The sequence below is a fragment of the Topomyia yanbarensis genome, chromosome 3 (genome assembly GCF_030247195.1).
Source record: "Topomyia yanbarensis strain Yona2022 chromosome 3, ASM3024719v1, whole genome shotgun sequence".
Lineage (NCBI taxonomy): Eukaryota > Metazoa > Arthropoda > Insecta > Diptera > Culicidae > Topomyia > Topomyia yanbarensis.
The window spans coordinates 67,341,046-67,357,425 of NC_080672.1; the positions used below are offsets into that span (position 1 = coordinate 67,341,046).

At 35.8% G+C, this 16,380-nt stretch overlaps 1 protein-coding gene across 5 annotated transcripts in view; it reads left to right on the forward strand.

Moving 5' to 3' along the window:
• Positions 1-395: 395 nt before the first annotated feature.
• The window catches only part of LOC131688489 (solute carrier family 26 member 6), a 57,487-nt gene continuing 41,502 nt past the window's right edge, over positions 396-16,380 (forward strand). Inside the window, exon 1 of one of the 5 annotated variants that reach the window (XM_058972775.1) lies at positions 396-885. The gene's annotated coding sequence lies outside the window, so the exon portion shown is untranslated. Of the gene's footprint in view, positions 886-1,637; positions 1,773-3,089; positions 3,539-16,380 lie in introns of those variants that run through there. The other 4 variants (XM_058972779.1, XM_058972777.1, XM_058972778.1 and 1 more) reach the window with 4 other exon arrangements.

Below are 16,380 nucleotides of genomic sequence, written 5' to 3' on the forward strand. Positions count from 1 at the left end.
TTATCCATGTGCAGTTGTGTTAGTGCGAGATTGAGGTTAAATCGGGTGGAATTTTTGCCAAATGAGGTTAAATCAGATGGCGAATTCTAAACATCGCGTTATATGTATGTTGTCTATACACATTGCAACTGTGTTGATATCCTAGACGTCAAATAAGTCAATGCTCAAAATGAATTCAACTGAAGCTTGTTGCTTTATGACATAAAGCACCCTAATCTAGATGAATTTGCTTTCCAAACCGAACGATTGCTTTTGACAAAATAGTATAAACTACCAGTACCACATCTTCGTCGAACCCGACTTTACCCATCTCCACGTGAAAACCGTTTGAAAAATAAACACTTCTATGCGATTGCATTCCTTCTTCAAATTTGACAATTTTTCCACGCAACAGCGCGCAACATTGAGCAAGGTCGTGGAAAAGTGTTACGAAAGCGTGCTGGGGAGCTGCTGTGTGTTCGGTGTATAGCTGTCAGCTGTGTGTGAAAAGGAGCGGAAAGCAGCAGGATCTGATTGTGGTGTAAAGTAGTGACTGAATATTCAACAAATCCCACCGATAGGCCACCGAAAAATCATCCCGTTGAACGGACGAATCCATGGTTTTGGTGCACAAGTGATTTCAAAGAGTAAGCCTGAGAAACAATGCTGTAAACTGTAAAAAAAAAAATGAATTTCCCTACAGTGATGCAAAGCGAGACGTCTTCGTTCGATTGACGTTTGCGCGTTTTCATGTGCGTTACTAAACAGAGAAAGAGAAGAGTGACGAATCGCGTGTTACACACTCGAAGCGCAAACATAGTGGATGTTAGGTTAAATAGTGTACCCTTTTTAGCGAGTATATTGACGTAGAAATGAGATGCATCGCAAGTTTGTGTGAAAATCTAGGTAATTATTATGCAACGTGCTTTTCCAGCTTCTTTACTGTGACAAATTAAAACAATGCATTGATAGGTAGAGTCAAAGGACATTCGAATCTACCCGGTCTATACCTATAATTTCTACACCGATAAAAAATCACGCTATAAAACCAAAGGAAATTTAACATCATTTTCAAGTGACATTCATGTGAAAAACATAGTGCATATCCACATGTAAAACAATTGATTTCGCCGATTCTTCTACCCATTAAATCTATAGGTAAAACTAATTGATATTCACGTGTGTGGGTGTTCAAACACCCCCCCCCCCCCATGAGCGTTTTGAATTACTTTTAAAAAATTATTATTTTCCTGTCCAGGAAAAAAATATACTGCAAACCGTTTGGGCACATAAAATGTCATTTGAGTTCGGTCACTCTAGAAACAAGTCAATGAAGAAACCAAGTACGAAGCTTTAAGAGTGGCTGGAAAGGGATGTATGTCAAGTTAGAAAGTTTCTCTGAAGGATCGGTTAACGTTTCGACAAGCTCCGATATTAGCAAAAGTAGTGAGTAGACAGTAGATGTCGGTCAGCGGGCAAGCAATGGCAGTTAAGGAGGAAAAACACGAAGTTGGAGAAAATCGGCATATCGTTGTCTAGAGAAATTTTACAGCCGATGTTTATTCCGTTAGAGTGGCAGCGAAATGGATCGCGAAAATGGGCATCGGTATAGGGTGAAATACTTCCGCCAAGAAGTCTCAGCACCAGCTAGCAGATAAATAGGAACGACTAGCACCAAGAAGGATAAGAAACCCGGCGAAGGTAGTTGTAAACAGATGTAAATCCTTATGGTCGACACCCCCGGATCGGTTCATATACCAACAGGGTACAATATTTGCAGCAGACCTGAGCAGGTGAGATATATCGCGAAGGTTTGACAGCGAGTAAGGAAAAGTAGTTATGGATAAAAGCATGACGATTAACACAAAACAAAATAAGCAAGAACACAATCCTTACTAAAGCAGTACTTAACGGTTGCCCCGGATGGATGAGGATTACGGGATACAAGAGGTTCAAGTTTAGTCGGTTGGCTTAACTACTACAAACCAATCCGAATCCACCACGAGCCAGCAGGTAACGCACAGTGGTCGGAAATTCCAAAAACGTCACTAGAGACCAAACCGTTGAAAATATTTACAGGGTATCTTTGTAGGAATTGTTTCTAAGAATATTCCCCACAATCTGATTAAAATTAAATTGAGGCTTAGTATGATTGAACTAGAAAAAATAACTTTATATACTGACGAGGTAGAAAGTTGGTGTGTTCGACAAAGTTTTAGGAATGCGCACAATGAAGAATTTTGTTGAACAACTTGAGCTTGTAGGACTTAATGTTATCGATTTATAAAGCGTTTTCTAAGGCAAACCCCTTAAATTTAGCTTTTTAATATAGCTTTTTCCCTGTGACTTTTCGTGCAAACGATGTTCCAGACAAATGGTGAGGTATTAAAACCACACAATATTGTTGAAGACTGCATGTAAAAATATTGTTGAACACTGCATATAAAATTTTTACCTGAAATCGGCGGCGCGGCGCACACCTCTTGTAAAAAAAACTCATTCGTTTTAGAGTTGTTGAAGAATTTTAAATTTTTTTACACTTTTACAGAAATCTGCGCACCAAGAACCAATGTTATTTGCATTTAAAAATTGGGAAAATTTATTAGCAGAAATTTTTGAAACGTACGCCCCAGTATTGAAACTATAGAAGTATTATACTTAAAAAAAAACTATTGACAAACGAAGGAAATGCTAGAAAAAATCGACTGACTGTACCTGGCATAATACTGTCTATTCGAATTATTGATCAAAGCTTTCAAGTTGCAAAAGTTTACATTGCAACCTCGTATTGAGCTACCGCGGTGAAACCTCACGCTTTATTTGTACCTGCCAGCGATAAAATTGTCAAAGTTCACCTGATGGAATTGCGAACGAACCCGAATATGATTACTTTTCATTTCTTACATCTCTCCTTCGGCATAGAAGCTCTCACCTCTCTCGCTTTCGTATTAACCCGATTGCTACCTGTATGTAGCATGATTAGTGCGGTGGTCATTCCTTGACCAGTTCCACAAGCTCATATTGCAGATAACCGGTAAGTCAGGCAACGCGAGAGGCAGCGCGCGCGCCTCGCCTTCCCTAACAACTGCGAATTAAGGTGACCCCGCTTGTAACCAATTCGGTTCCCGCGGTTCTTCCCGAGGTCACCCCGTAACAGTAAGTCAAACGGCGGCATTGCATCCGCCGAGTACATATTTGAACAACCTCGTGTACGAAGACGCCGCTGCCACCGTCGTTGTTAGGTACCGACATTATCGAAAAACAGAACGCTACCAAGGAAACGAAAAGCTCGAGTAATCGAGGAATTTGTTGAAGCTGAGACAAAAGTAGATGTGTCTCATCAAGCTGGGATTTGAGTTTCTACTATATAAAATGCGCGCTTGGCCACCGATGAGCAGTAAGCAGCATACGGTGCTTTCAAACCGATTTCGGGAGTTATCGAGCATTGGAAAAAAAGGAGACTGCTAGTCTGTGCGGTTGGTGCGTTCTTGGCTATTTTCCGGTAGTGTTTGAGGAAGTGCGGCTGACCTCTACTGGCTAGTGATTCTGGTGAGTGGTGGTGAGTCTGATTCACGCGGGTTATTCTCGCATTACCGTCGGCAGTGGTTTTGTAGTGTGGTGTGGGTACTGCGTGTCAACCAGCTGATAACCGGCTTGTGCGTTGCGCGTGTGTTGTGGGGAGCGTTATCGCGACTTGCTGCTACTAGAAAGAAACTTGCAGAAATGACTGCATGTGTGTGTGCGTGGTTGTTTGCATTCTTGGCCTTTGCGGACAAGTCAGCTGTGCATGAAGTGATCTCATTTTGGTGAAACTTAATCGCTAGGTTGAATGGCAATTTAATGGCAATACCGTTTGGCGGCGAATGACCTTTGAAGCTGCCAATTAACATATGATAATAATTATAATAAAAGTTAAAGATCCGCAACTATGTTTACAAAAATCTGTAGGGGAAAGTACCACGCTTCTTTTCATTCCATTGCACAGTGGTAAAGATTGCAAATTTTTCAAACATTTTTGTGAGCCGTTTCTTTTCGTTTCAACAACAGTTAGAGATCAAAGAATTAACTTTTCAATCGTTCCAGATAAAGCAAGCTGTCATACTTCTTATTTCATAAAAAATAAAATCAAGGCTTATGGTGTTCCTTAGAAAATGCTTTTATTCTCATAACTTTTCCTGTATTGCTTTAAATCTGCAGTAATATGCCAAATTTAAGATGGTTTTAATGCAAATAATTAGTTTCAAGCCACAACTGTTGTCGTTGAAAAGCTATGAGTACTTTTTCGTAAAAAATTTTGAATTTTGGGTTTTTTGAATTGTGATGTCACTGATTGTAGCCAACGAAAGGTAATTATTTTTCGACTGCATATTAGGTCATGATTCTAGGTATAATTTAGAGAAAATTGCGATGACATTTTTTTCTAAATTCTAAAAAGTGTATAAAAAATAGTGTTTTATAGTTTTTCAGTGGCGTAGCCAGGAGGTGGTTTTGGGAGTTAAACCCACCCCACCCCCTCTCTCCCAAACCAAAATTAGTTGGATTGAGAACATGAATTGATACTGATGAATTTAATTAAATATTCCACAAAATTTTTCAGAAAAATATTCTCGGATCACTACATTGAGAACCATGTTTAAAGCGTCATGAGGACTTTTGGAAAATTGTGGGAAGGGGATCTCTTATCATATGACTTATCTCTTAGCCGGAATCCCATAGTTGTAAAACTAGTTCAATTTAAAATAAAATAACTGTCTGAATTATTATGAGCTCATTTTTGGAAAGATGCTCCAAAATATGGATTAGAGAGAATTTTTCTCACCGAAAACTACATTTCAACATTTTTTTTAGATTGCGTAGAGTGTAGACAAAAATTCAATATGGTTAATAACAAAAATAACATTTCAGAAACTAGTTGAAAGCTGATGATAAATGACGTTTACAGTTTGTCTCTAGCAGGTCGGCATTGGTTTTTATGAGCATTTGATTTTTGATGTATTATAAACTATATAAATAGCCTCTAAGCAGAGTTAGAATTAATAAATATTTCAATACAAGTCAACTTAGTGGCTATTAATGGTGTATATTTGAGTGCTGAATTGAATGGCGTACTAAAATTTCGTGTACTAGGATTCGTTGTCAAGTTGTGAGCTTGAATAATAAATAAAGTAAAATCAATGCTCGATAAGTTTTTAACGATCACGATCACATTCATTCGAAACTGCCAAATTTCAATTTTACGTAATATTAATGATTTCAAAACGTAAAACTGTTCATCTTCTCATAAAATAATTTTGGCGGTTAATCCTCGTAGAAGTAATTAAAGAGAATTTACTCTTCAAGCAAATTTGGGTCGAGACTAAATGTCTGCAGCAAAGTTTTCAAAAATGCTATTTCAAACAACTTTATCGACTATTCAGAGTATCGAAATATAGCAGTAGAAAACCTTTACAGCAAGTTATTCTAATATTACTGTATTTGATAAATCTCTTCTGCAGTTAATAAACAATAAATTCACATTGCATTCAAGGTGTGAGTCTCCGAAGCTTACAAAAAAGATATATTTAAAAAAAACTAGCTTTAAAAAATTCCCAAATATTAAATAGACTAGGGGTTTGCCTAGGCACACAAAGAGTGTTTCCGTTTTTTGAGCTATTTTGAACAAAATTGTTTAAAATGACATTATCCACAACTTTACTGAAGGCACCAAGCCTCTTACTATTTTTGAAGAGCTAATTTTCCCTAACTACCTATATGAGAATTAATCACCAAAATTATTATATCAGAGTATGTGCTGTTTTATATTGGAACACTTCTAGAAATTACCAAACCTTCAAACACAAGTATTATTAAATTTGGTGATCTTGAACGCTGAAACTTTTTTCGAATATTTATCCCACTTTAAAAGATCGCAATCTTCGACTTCATTGACTTATTATACAAGAAAATAATCTATAGAGGTTTGAAAATTGTTTCATGCTGATTCTTCTTGTTTGTAGACTGCAATGACTGTTAGATACTTATGTTTCTGAATTTTAAATAATTTATCAAACTCATACTAAATTTTAGCATTTTTCGAAAAATTTATGATTTTCATCAAAACCCCCTGCAAACCAAATTTCTGGCTACGCCACTAAGTGTTTATGTATTTTCGATAATAAAAGTTTCGTTGTGCTAAAAGAAAAAAATTGAAAATCAAATAAAAGACAAGATTAGGAAAGATGAAAACTACAAAAGTTATAGCAAACATTTATTTATTATTTACCGCTTAAGTAACAAGTTTAAATAACGTTTCCGATAGACAATATAACAATATTTCCTTAAAAAAAATTGCACTGTTCTAGAATTTTCTATTCATTTAACTAATGGGTTTTAATTTTACTAAAATCTGAAAATTAGCTTTTTAATGAATCGGACTAGAGTTTCGCTGTCTTTTACTAAATTGAGACAAATCGTATTAAAAAAAACTGTCAAAAACACTGACGCTTAACGTTTTGTACTTTTTTTTGCTAGAAATTTATTGTTGTAACGTTTAAGTTTGCGTTTAAGTGGCTTGGGAAATACTATTAAATATTTTGAAGAAGTACAGTTTGTCTCCAAATACCCAACATCTGACTTCTTACGTTAGAAAGCTGCGGGCACTTTTCACAAAAAATAGACTTTTTTAATAAACATTGCAAGATATATAAAAGTATATTTATTGTCATTTATTGGTACGATATCTCATATAGCAGAAACGGTATTTAATGTGCAGTGCCCCAATAAAAGATAATTATATTTGAGAAAGTTGCAAATTACAAAAGTTATGCAAATAAAACTGTTTTTTCAGCAACACCCTAACGCTTATTTTCAGATTTTTTTTTCTTGTGGAATGGAAATTATGAGAAATAGAGAAATAGAGTATATCTTCAGCAAATTCGTCTAAAATTTATTTTTCTGCAACTTCTTTGAAGATATTCAAGCTGTATCTCGAACCAATTTCAGATCTTCTTGAAATTAGAACTTCACTCTAGCGGCTATTTAAATGAAAAGAAGAAGCTTGCAAAGTACAACAACTTTCCTAAGACTTTTTTGGTGGTATCCAATAAGGAAAAAGATCGAAATGGTGAGTTAAGCGAAAGAAATTATGTGAACAACATTCTTCTTAGAGGCAGGATTCGAACCAGCAACCCTTGGGACTCCGGCCCAACGCACAATCCTTATGGGCTATAACGAAGTCCAATAAAAACAGGAAAGTGATGGTACCGCTATCTCTTGAGCGAGATCAGGCACAACCGTCGATTCCACCCATTCGATCTATTTAATTTCCGTGCTAGATACCAAGGTTCCTAAACCAATTATAAGATTAAGTTATTTAGTTTTAGTAAAAAGTTAAACGTCCTGTTAGATTCATATTCTGGACCACAGTGCATTGGTGAAACAAATAGCTGTTTAAAGGTTAAACGCGGATTTATTGTAGAACACTAAATTTACTACCAATCCTAAGTATTAATAGAACCAAACCAAAATTTAAGGCGCAGTTCTACAAAACTCCTTTAGGCTGTGAACCATTTGGTGAAATTTTTAACTTTTGATTAAAGTCTGACACTTTGAAAGTTATTTGCAAAATAACCTTGCTCTGGAGCATGGTTAAATTTGACAGGGTGGTAGGTAAATCTGAGCTACACACAGAAGAACGAGGCCTTTTTGAAACCACGAAATGTTTAGTTGAATTTCAAACTTGACGAATAACTGTTTCTGAAATTCGAATAAACTGAACCGGGAGTTTCTTGAAAGCATGTGTTTGGTTTGGTTCTACAAATACTTCTATTTGCATTTTAAATAGAAACATTGTTGAAACAAAATAAAAATTGTTATATCGAACTGATCTTTTTGTTAAAAACCAACAGACTCTTTGTTTGATTTCAACTAAGTTTGAGTTGTTCTCTCCTTTAATTAATACTAAAGATTTTTTTTGTTTCTTCGAACTTGTTTGTTCGGTTGAACTTATCATGATTTTGTTGTTTCAAACGAATTATTTGTTGAAACTATTGAAAAGTCAACAAATTAATTGGTTGGTAGTTTCAAGCAACATTATTGATGGAATCAAAACTGAATCTTGTTTGTCACTATATCAAACGGGAAAATTGTTATTTAAAACCAAAATTTGTTTATTCTTACTGATTTTTTTTGCGCGTAGTTAAAATTTTTGCATGATGCAGAATAAAAAAGTTTTCTGTACTTGTTCGATGTTGTAGATATTTTTCAATATAAAATGATGGAAGAAAGGTAGTAACGAAAACATGTATTTGTTTGGGTTATTTAATGATGTGGATGTTAACATTTTGAGGCTGTGACTACGATACTTAATGTAATAAGCAAAAAGCTAATATTAAAATATCGATAAATGTTTACACCTCTACCAACCAATGATTTACGCAGTCGTCACTTCTGAATAACAATCCAAATGTCAACATTTGAAATGGGTCGCTCTTTTGGTTAAATTATACCGTTCGAGAGAAAATAACTTTTAAACTGTCAAATTTCAACTAAAAGTTTAAAAAAAATCGTGAAATGGTTCACAGCCTTAGTAACATATTGGTTGACTTCGCATTCTGCTTCCATCCAGCGAAGACATTTGCCGCGAATAGCAAACCGGAGAAATAAACCGTTAACCATTCGCGTTAGATACACCACCCAGGAAACCACTAAGCTCTAAAGCAAGCCTTATATTCACCTCATAACAGTTTTTCGATGCTTATAGGCTCTATAAAAACTAGGCAAATGTCTATAAGCATTAAACAAGCTTTGCAAATGCATATAAGCACTACAAATTTCAAGCATTAAAATAGGCCGTATATGGGTATAGCTAAACTGACCAACTCTGTCGAAAAAATCCGTACACTATGCGAATTATCTTCCTGAGTGTGGTGAACGATTACGCTTTCTTGCTGAAAGGTGTCCAGATTTTTTCGACAGAGTTGGTCAGCTTAGGTATAGCTATAAGCCAGATACGGTAGTCACCGATGCCATTTTAATACCTATTATAGTTGACATACTCTAAAACAATAAATTCCAAATTAAAACAAATATGATATAAGGCACATTGTAAGCATAGGAAATCTTATTTGCTTCCTAGGTTTGGGCATGTCATCGTAACCAAATTAATAAGCACAAATCCGTCGAGCCTTAAAATAATATGGTACATTGCGATGATTTGTTTCAATTCAATATAGAACTAATGATGGTTAAAAAAGGTATGATCAAAACCATGCGCCTGTTTATAAGTGTAAATCTTTCAATTTAAGAATGACAAATAACATTTATCTAACGCCCAAGCGGAAAAACGATCGTTGGGACCGTTTTAGTATTAATCGTCTTGCTCTTAGATCTTTTTTTCTTATTACCGTGAAGGTATTATGATCTAGTTTTGGGTGCAATTATGGCAATTCCTAATCTGCAGTAATCTGCGGTACAAACAGACGAACCTTGTGCAAGAGAATGTGGCTCAGCAAGCTGCTATCCCGTATTTTCACCAGCTAAAATTCTCTCAACAACTAATACCATATTTCTGCAAGTGTTCGCATGCCAAACTCTCATCGTTGACCACACCATCTATTTCAACTTTATGAGCAGGTACTTAGACACAATATTCGTAGTATCGTTAAATTCGGGGGTTACCAGTAGGGTCAGTCTGATTCTTGGAGGTCGATTGGATCTCTATTTGGTCATCTAAACTAGGTATTAGGTGCATTTATACCTAATAGTACTAAGCTCCTGAATCCTGATTCCAAAGGCGCACCGACCCAGCATACCTATTACTATTACTCAAAACATCATTGAGAATATGCTATATTTTTCCTTAGCGGAGAAAAATTTAGGTAAAAACTATTTTTTCTCCACTAATGAGAAAATTGTTTTAAACCGCATTTGCGCGTTGAGAGCAGAATACCTATAAATAAATTAGTTATGGAATTTGCGTTTCGACTTCATCTCATCAGAATCCGACATTATCTTTGTGGCAGGACTGAGCTAGGGCTAGGGGGTTGCTCACCAATTCGACTTTCTTGCGGGACATCTACCAGGACTAGGGGTTTGCTAAGAAACACAAATAGTGCTTTCGTTTTTTAGAGCTTGCGTCAATCCAGCGCTAACTTAGTCCTGTCACATCGGATGCTGAGGAAACGAAATCGAAACGCAAATTCCTGAACACCATCGAGTGCTAGCTACCGATGCCGTGTTCAATCATGCAGTACACAATAGTTGCACAAACAAAACACAGTTTCAACGTCTCCAAATGCTTCGGGTTAACGCATGCCGTGAATTGACTTTTTGTTCGTTCCGATAGCATAAGGAACTAAGTTAAAGAGACTATCCGGAAATGTAGCAGGCTCAGGTGATTCGCTTTCGATAAAAATGCTAAAACATCCTGACTCCCACGTTAGAAGACAAAGGGTTAAGTAGTTAACTACTCATATGACCCCATTCTGCGCTTTACTAAACATCCATCCTGTACCTGCTTCCTCTACCTTGAAATATATTAAAATTTTCAAATCTAAGGTCTGATAAGATTCAGGTGCTCACTTTTTCAAAATATTCTATTGAAAAAAATCTGTTATTATGATCATTTTTCCAGACTTGGGTCTAGATATCTTGTCTAATATATTCAAATGTTTTGGACTTAAAAATAGTCTAGAGTTTTAAAACAAATAGATCCAAGGGCTTTGGAGAATAAGCAGAGCAGCATTGAAAAGTATTCTTGAAGAACTATTGTACATGTATATGACCTCTTAACCATCAAATCTATTTGATTTCCGATTTTTTTTAACAAAAAGCTCCCTTCCATTTTTATATTCTCAGAGTGTAACAATTCGTGAATTGAGGAACTGCTCTACGCCTTTAAGAATATATACTCAGTTTTTTTACGCTGGGGATACAGGCCGCGTAAATGAAAATCGCGTAAATTTCAGAATCCACGTAATAGAAAACCGCGTAAATTTCAAAATCCGCGTAAATGAAGACCGTGTAAATTTAAGAATCCGCGTTAATAGGAGCTCGTTAATGGATACCGCGTAAATTCAGAAATCCGCGTAAATGAAAACAGCGTAAATTTCAAAATCTGCGCAAAAAAACACATAAAAAAACCTGAGTGTAATTGGGATTACGACTCTATGGCAAACAAAATATCTATTCGAGATTCTTTTATTGAGCTATTCGAGTCTTTGAGACTTAAGTACTTAATGTTGGAATTTATAATGGCATGTGAGATTCGTTTTATGAGATATACCTTAATTCGAACTTTGAAGGGTCGAATTTTGGAACCAAAACGCTTCCTAAAATAAATTTATAGCTACGACTGATTTCAAATCATGAATAAAATCAATTGGCACTCGCATTACTTGGGAATTTGTAAAGGCAGAAAATGCAGAAATTGCAAGAAATAAGGATGGGACTCCTCGTTTTGTCTCATTTTACGATAATTATTTAGCTATAATACTACTATGTGCATGATGAAAAATGATTAAAATGGCAAATAACAACATAGTGCATGTACTACTCCAAAGTATATGAAAGTAATCAATATAATGAAAACAGAAAACACTATGCTATGTCTTTCTTTAACGGAAATTTTTTTTCTCCATCATGGAGTATTTTTTTAAATCATGTTGGCACGTTAAGGCCCAAAACTTATAACTAAATTAGGTACGGAATTGGCGTTTCGATTTCGTCTCATCTATTCATGTTTCTGAGCAAACCGTAGTCCTGCGTGATGTTCCGTAATGAGAACACTTAATATAACGAACATTTTTTAATGAACTAAAAGTAAACCAATGAATATGACAAAAAACATTTACTCTTCGTGCTGATATAAATGCCGCTAATCGATATCTGGTCTTCCATCTTTCTCGTGAATTGTCAATTTTAACTCTTTTACATGATTCAATAGTCATCATTCCACTCAGATAAAACCATGCGTATTCCACACGCACATTAAAGTCCTGTGAAAAATAATAGTAAATACTAAACAAACAAAGAAATTATTTTGCTCAGTCCAAAGATATGTCAACTCTATTGGCATCACCCGACGGACACGTGTTCTTTTACAATACCATAAAATCAACGAGCAGTTAAAATTACATACAATATCAATTGCGCAATTTTGACAAAAATATCAGGAAGACTGCTACTTAATTGCAATAAAATAAGATCCGAAAAAAATTTGTTGCATAACCAAGGTGGTTCATTTTCAGCACTGTTGATGCATCACCTTATAAAAATAGGTGATAAGGAACGCTAAAGAAGATAGCTGACTACCGCCCAAATAGAATAAATATTGGAATATTGGAATTTTTTCGCGATTCTGTTTTCGTAACCTATAAATGGAAATGTTCCAGAATGCATGATGAGTTCATCGCTAATTTATTAGTCAAATGGACCATGAGCTAGCCTCTCTGTCTGACCGACCTGTACTATTGCCACTGACAAACTGATCAAAAACTTGCAACAAATTTGTGATATTGAGTTGAAAGTTATTGAGCGGAATTTATACTTGACTATAACTGGTTACATACCAACCTTACCACATAAACCGTATTTATAATCTTTAACGATATATGAATGAAGCTTCCAAAAATACTTGATCCATTTTTAAATTTTTTACCAATATATGCTAAATTGTCAAAAATAAACACTTCTGCATATTGCGTAGAGTATAATATCTTAAAGAGTATCTTTCTTAAAAGTGTCCTGTACCTTTAACTTTTACAGAAATATTACACGCACGATCCGTTGTAATGCTGCTGCGAATCAAAGTATTCGATGGAAGCGATGGTGCGTAGCAGAATGTTGTATCTGTTTCTCTGTGCTATTGATAAGGACGCATTCCCGAAGTGACTTGCACACACGATAATTATGTTTTGTCTGTCGCAGCACAAGGGAAGATCGTTCGGAATTCCTCGAAGATTGTTGCCCTACTTCGTCAATGTGTATGCACATAAATTCGCTAATCAATGCCCCTAACCGTCAGTAATTTATATTTTTGATAACCGACTTGGGTAAACAACAACAAATATTCGGAAAACATATTTTGTAGAGTATATTGGGAAGCAATAAAAAGTATCAGTAACCACTTAGATTATATAATTTGTTCCCATCATACAATTGGGTTTTTTCATACCCTTAAACACCGAAAAAATCAGCGATGTGTAAACATCGGTTTAATTTCCTTGATTCGTGCGAATTCTTCGTGTCCCAATCTGCCGAGTCATGCTGATTTACGTTTCTCTTCGAGGTCGATATCGATAAATGTATTTCGGTTGGTTGTAGGTACCTATAGGTGAACCATACAACGATTCTGACATGAATGGGTACTTTCCCGATAGAGAATGGAAGAGAACGTTTACTATATCGATATGACGGGTGGTTTTCACTCAACTAACCCCCAAAAACAGGTTGTCGTCACGTGGTTACAATCGTTCGAATACTGTCGGATTGTATTGCGAAGTTTGCTTCAGTGAGAGCTGGAGTTGGACGGTGTGACAGTTTTGCATGTGCGAGTAAGGCATCATTTTTTGGGGATTACAGACAGTTGGGAGGCTGAGCTGAGGTACGACTATTTTCTTTGCGAATTTTTTATTTATTATTGGAATAATATGTATCCATAATATCACTACTTAAATATTTAGGGGGACTCGGGGCTCTTAAGACAGTGGGGGTAATTCGGACCCCCTCGATTTCTCAGAAAATGGCCAGACTTTCTGACTATCGTACATATTCGTGAAACCGCTATTTTGAAACATTATTTTTGAGAGCTGAATTTGATTCATTGTAGAAAGGAGATCCAACGTGTTTCGTTGTTTTGCCATTCTCAAAACAAAAATCATTATAATGGAAAAAACCGTGATTAAAGCAACAAATAAAAGTGAAAAAATAAAAGGTAAATGTTTTGGAAAGCTTGAGTCTCCTATTTTTTTTTTAATTATTTTTGTTTGGGTGAAAACAGATATTTTCGAGACGCTCACCACTTTTGTGCGATATAAGCGTAAGGGGCTATTCGGACCCCCTATTCCGTCAACCACCGTTCAGCGGCTTGCGGCTGCGCACACCATCGCACACGCCACAGCAAAGAAAATACATGAGCCGCCAATCGACAGCTGTGACATACCAGATTAAGTTTTTGTAAAGCAATTTATTTTATTTTTTTGGCTTCTTAAGGAGTGTCTCTTGTAACTAATTCATAGGTAAACATAATTCCATTGTAAAGAAAAATGACTGAATTGCACCGTAGGAAGGTCCGAATTACCCCTGCACCCCATGCAAAACTGACTCAGACATGACTTCGCTAAAAATTTAATAACTTCTTTTAACAAAGTCGGATTGACTATCAGTTTTCGGCAAAGTTGTACACAATTGAATTATCTATCTTATTTCACTTACAGTGATAATACGATGCATACAGTGCCACCTAGCGGCAAAAATTGTCGAAAAATTGGGGACGGGCATAGCGTAGTTGGTAAATCGATTGCTTAGTACATAGCTCACCTAGGTTCGATTCCCAACCCCGCGCATAGGGTTACAGATTTTTTTCAAAAGAAATTTCTCTAACCCGAAAAGAGGCGAATGACCCCCTCTATAATTAAAATAGAAAAAGCACACTGATATTAAATCAATATTCATTGCATTATAAAACTACAAAATCACATTTGTTCGCTTTTACCAACATTCATTTTAGTGTTACCGTTTACTGGTACGAGAGAGCTGTTTGGTCATGAAAAACGAGGACATACAATCCGGAACAAACAAGAACGTACCATCCGTAATACATTGCTGAACGAGTGGGGTTGCAACATCACTCAGTTTCGGAGTCAAGCAAAAACTGCCTCAGCCTGTTTGAAGCGTTGCCAGTTCTAGGTTCAAAAAATAAGTCTGAGAAATCGTGTAAAAAAGTTTTAAACACAAAAGAATAAATGAGTTGTACGAATTTGAGACTCATTAACTCAGAAAGTTCTGAAGTGTTTGGTAAAATCCCGTTATTTAAAGAATGGCTAATTAATATTGCACTTTCCAGTGTTTCCATTCTTTTCTATTTTCACGTTTTCATTTTTTTCTCCTGTTCTTGGCTGTGCGGTTCAAGATGATCCGGCAGTTCGATTTTATTTATTAAGGTCCATATTTATCAGGAAATTCGAACGCTTAATTTGTTTTGGAATTCAAGGATGTGTTTTTGGTCATAAATTTCTCAAAAAAAAAAGAATTGTATGTAGAATACAATTGTCTGGTCCACTATTCTATCGTGAGCCCTCGAGCCCCTTAAAAAGAGAGCGACAGAGAGAGAGAGAGAGAGAGAGAGAGAGAGAGAGAGAGTGCTATTCGTGAATGATACTTGCAGATATCTCAAAAAAAAATATTTGCATTGAAGTAAATATAAGGGAGGATGCATTGTATATGCTATGTTGGCAATTATATTATTGTCGATAGTCGATTACAATGCAGTCTCTTTCCAGTTATCCTTATAGCTTACGAATTGTTTCGTTCGGAAGATTTGTTCCGGAGATAGAAATTATTGAGTTCAGTACAAACCAATGCCACAAAAAAGACTGCCATGGAAACTTCAATTGAAGCGTTCATTCAAAATTCAATAGAGATACAAGAGTGCAAAAATCCGTGGAATGGCTCTTTTAAAATTTTTGTCTTCAAATATCCATATTACCCAGTTAGGTCAAATAATTTTCTGAGATTCGCAGTGATTTTCTTAATTCTGGTGTATGTAAACGCGCAGTGGAGTTGATGCAGTTTTCGATTTTTTGGTCACATTCCTTCGCATAGTGCAACGTTTCGAAGTGATATTCTTTCATCTTCAGGCCAAAGCAGGATTTGAACATTATTTAGTTATAGTTTCCTCATAATACAAACATTTTGCAAATTTTCACAGGACTATATATATTTTCCTTGCTAAATAGGACGTGATATTAACATTGTTTCAGTGAGTGACTTCGTTATACACTAAAATGCTAATTTTTTTTTTCGAAAGCTTTTTGACAAAATCACTCATATTTCAAAGCGTAAACAACATACCCAAAATCAAAAATAATAATTTCTAATGGTCACGTTAGGCTTTTCGTTTGAAACTAAATTCATTAAGATCGGTGCGGCCGTTGGTGAGATAATAACATAACATGAGTGTACATTAGGGTATCGGAATTTTTTTTCGAATTTTTCAAGCCCCCCCTCTCATATTGCGACGAATGTCAAAATAAGCTCAGATGCCAAATTTCACATCATTTGGACAATTCTAGAACCCCGCCAACCTCCTTTGAAATTTTTGAAATTGGTATTATGGGAAAATATGGAGGAAAAATATATTAAATGCTATAACTTTCGAAGTGGCACCACAGACTAACAGACATAACACTATGAGGGAATTCC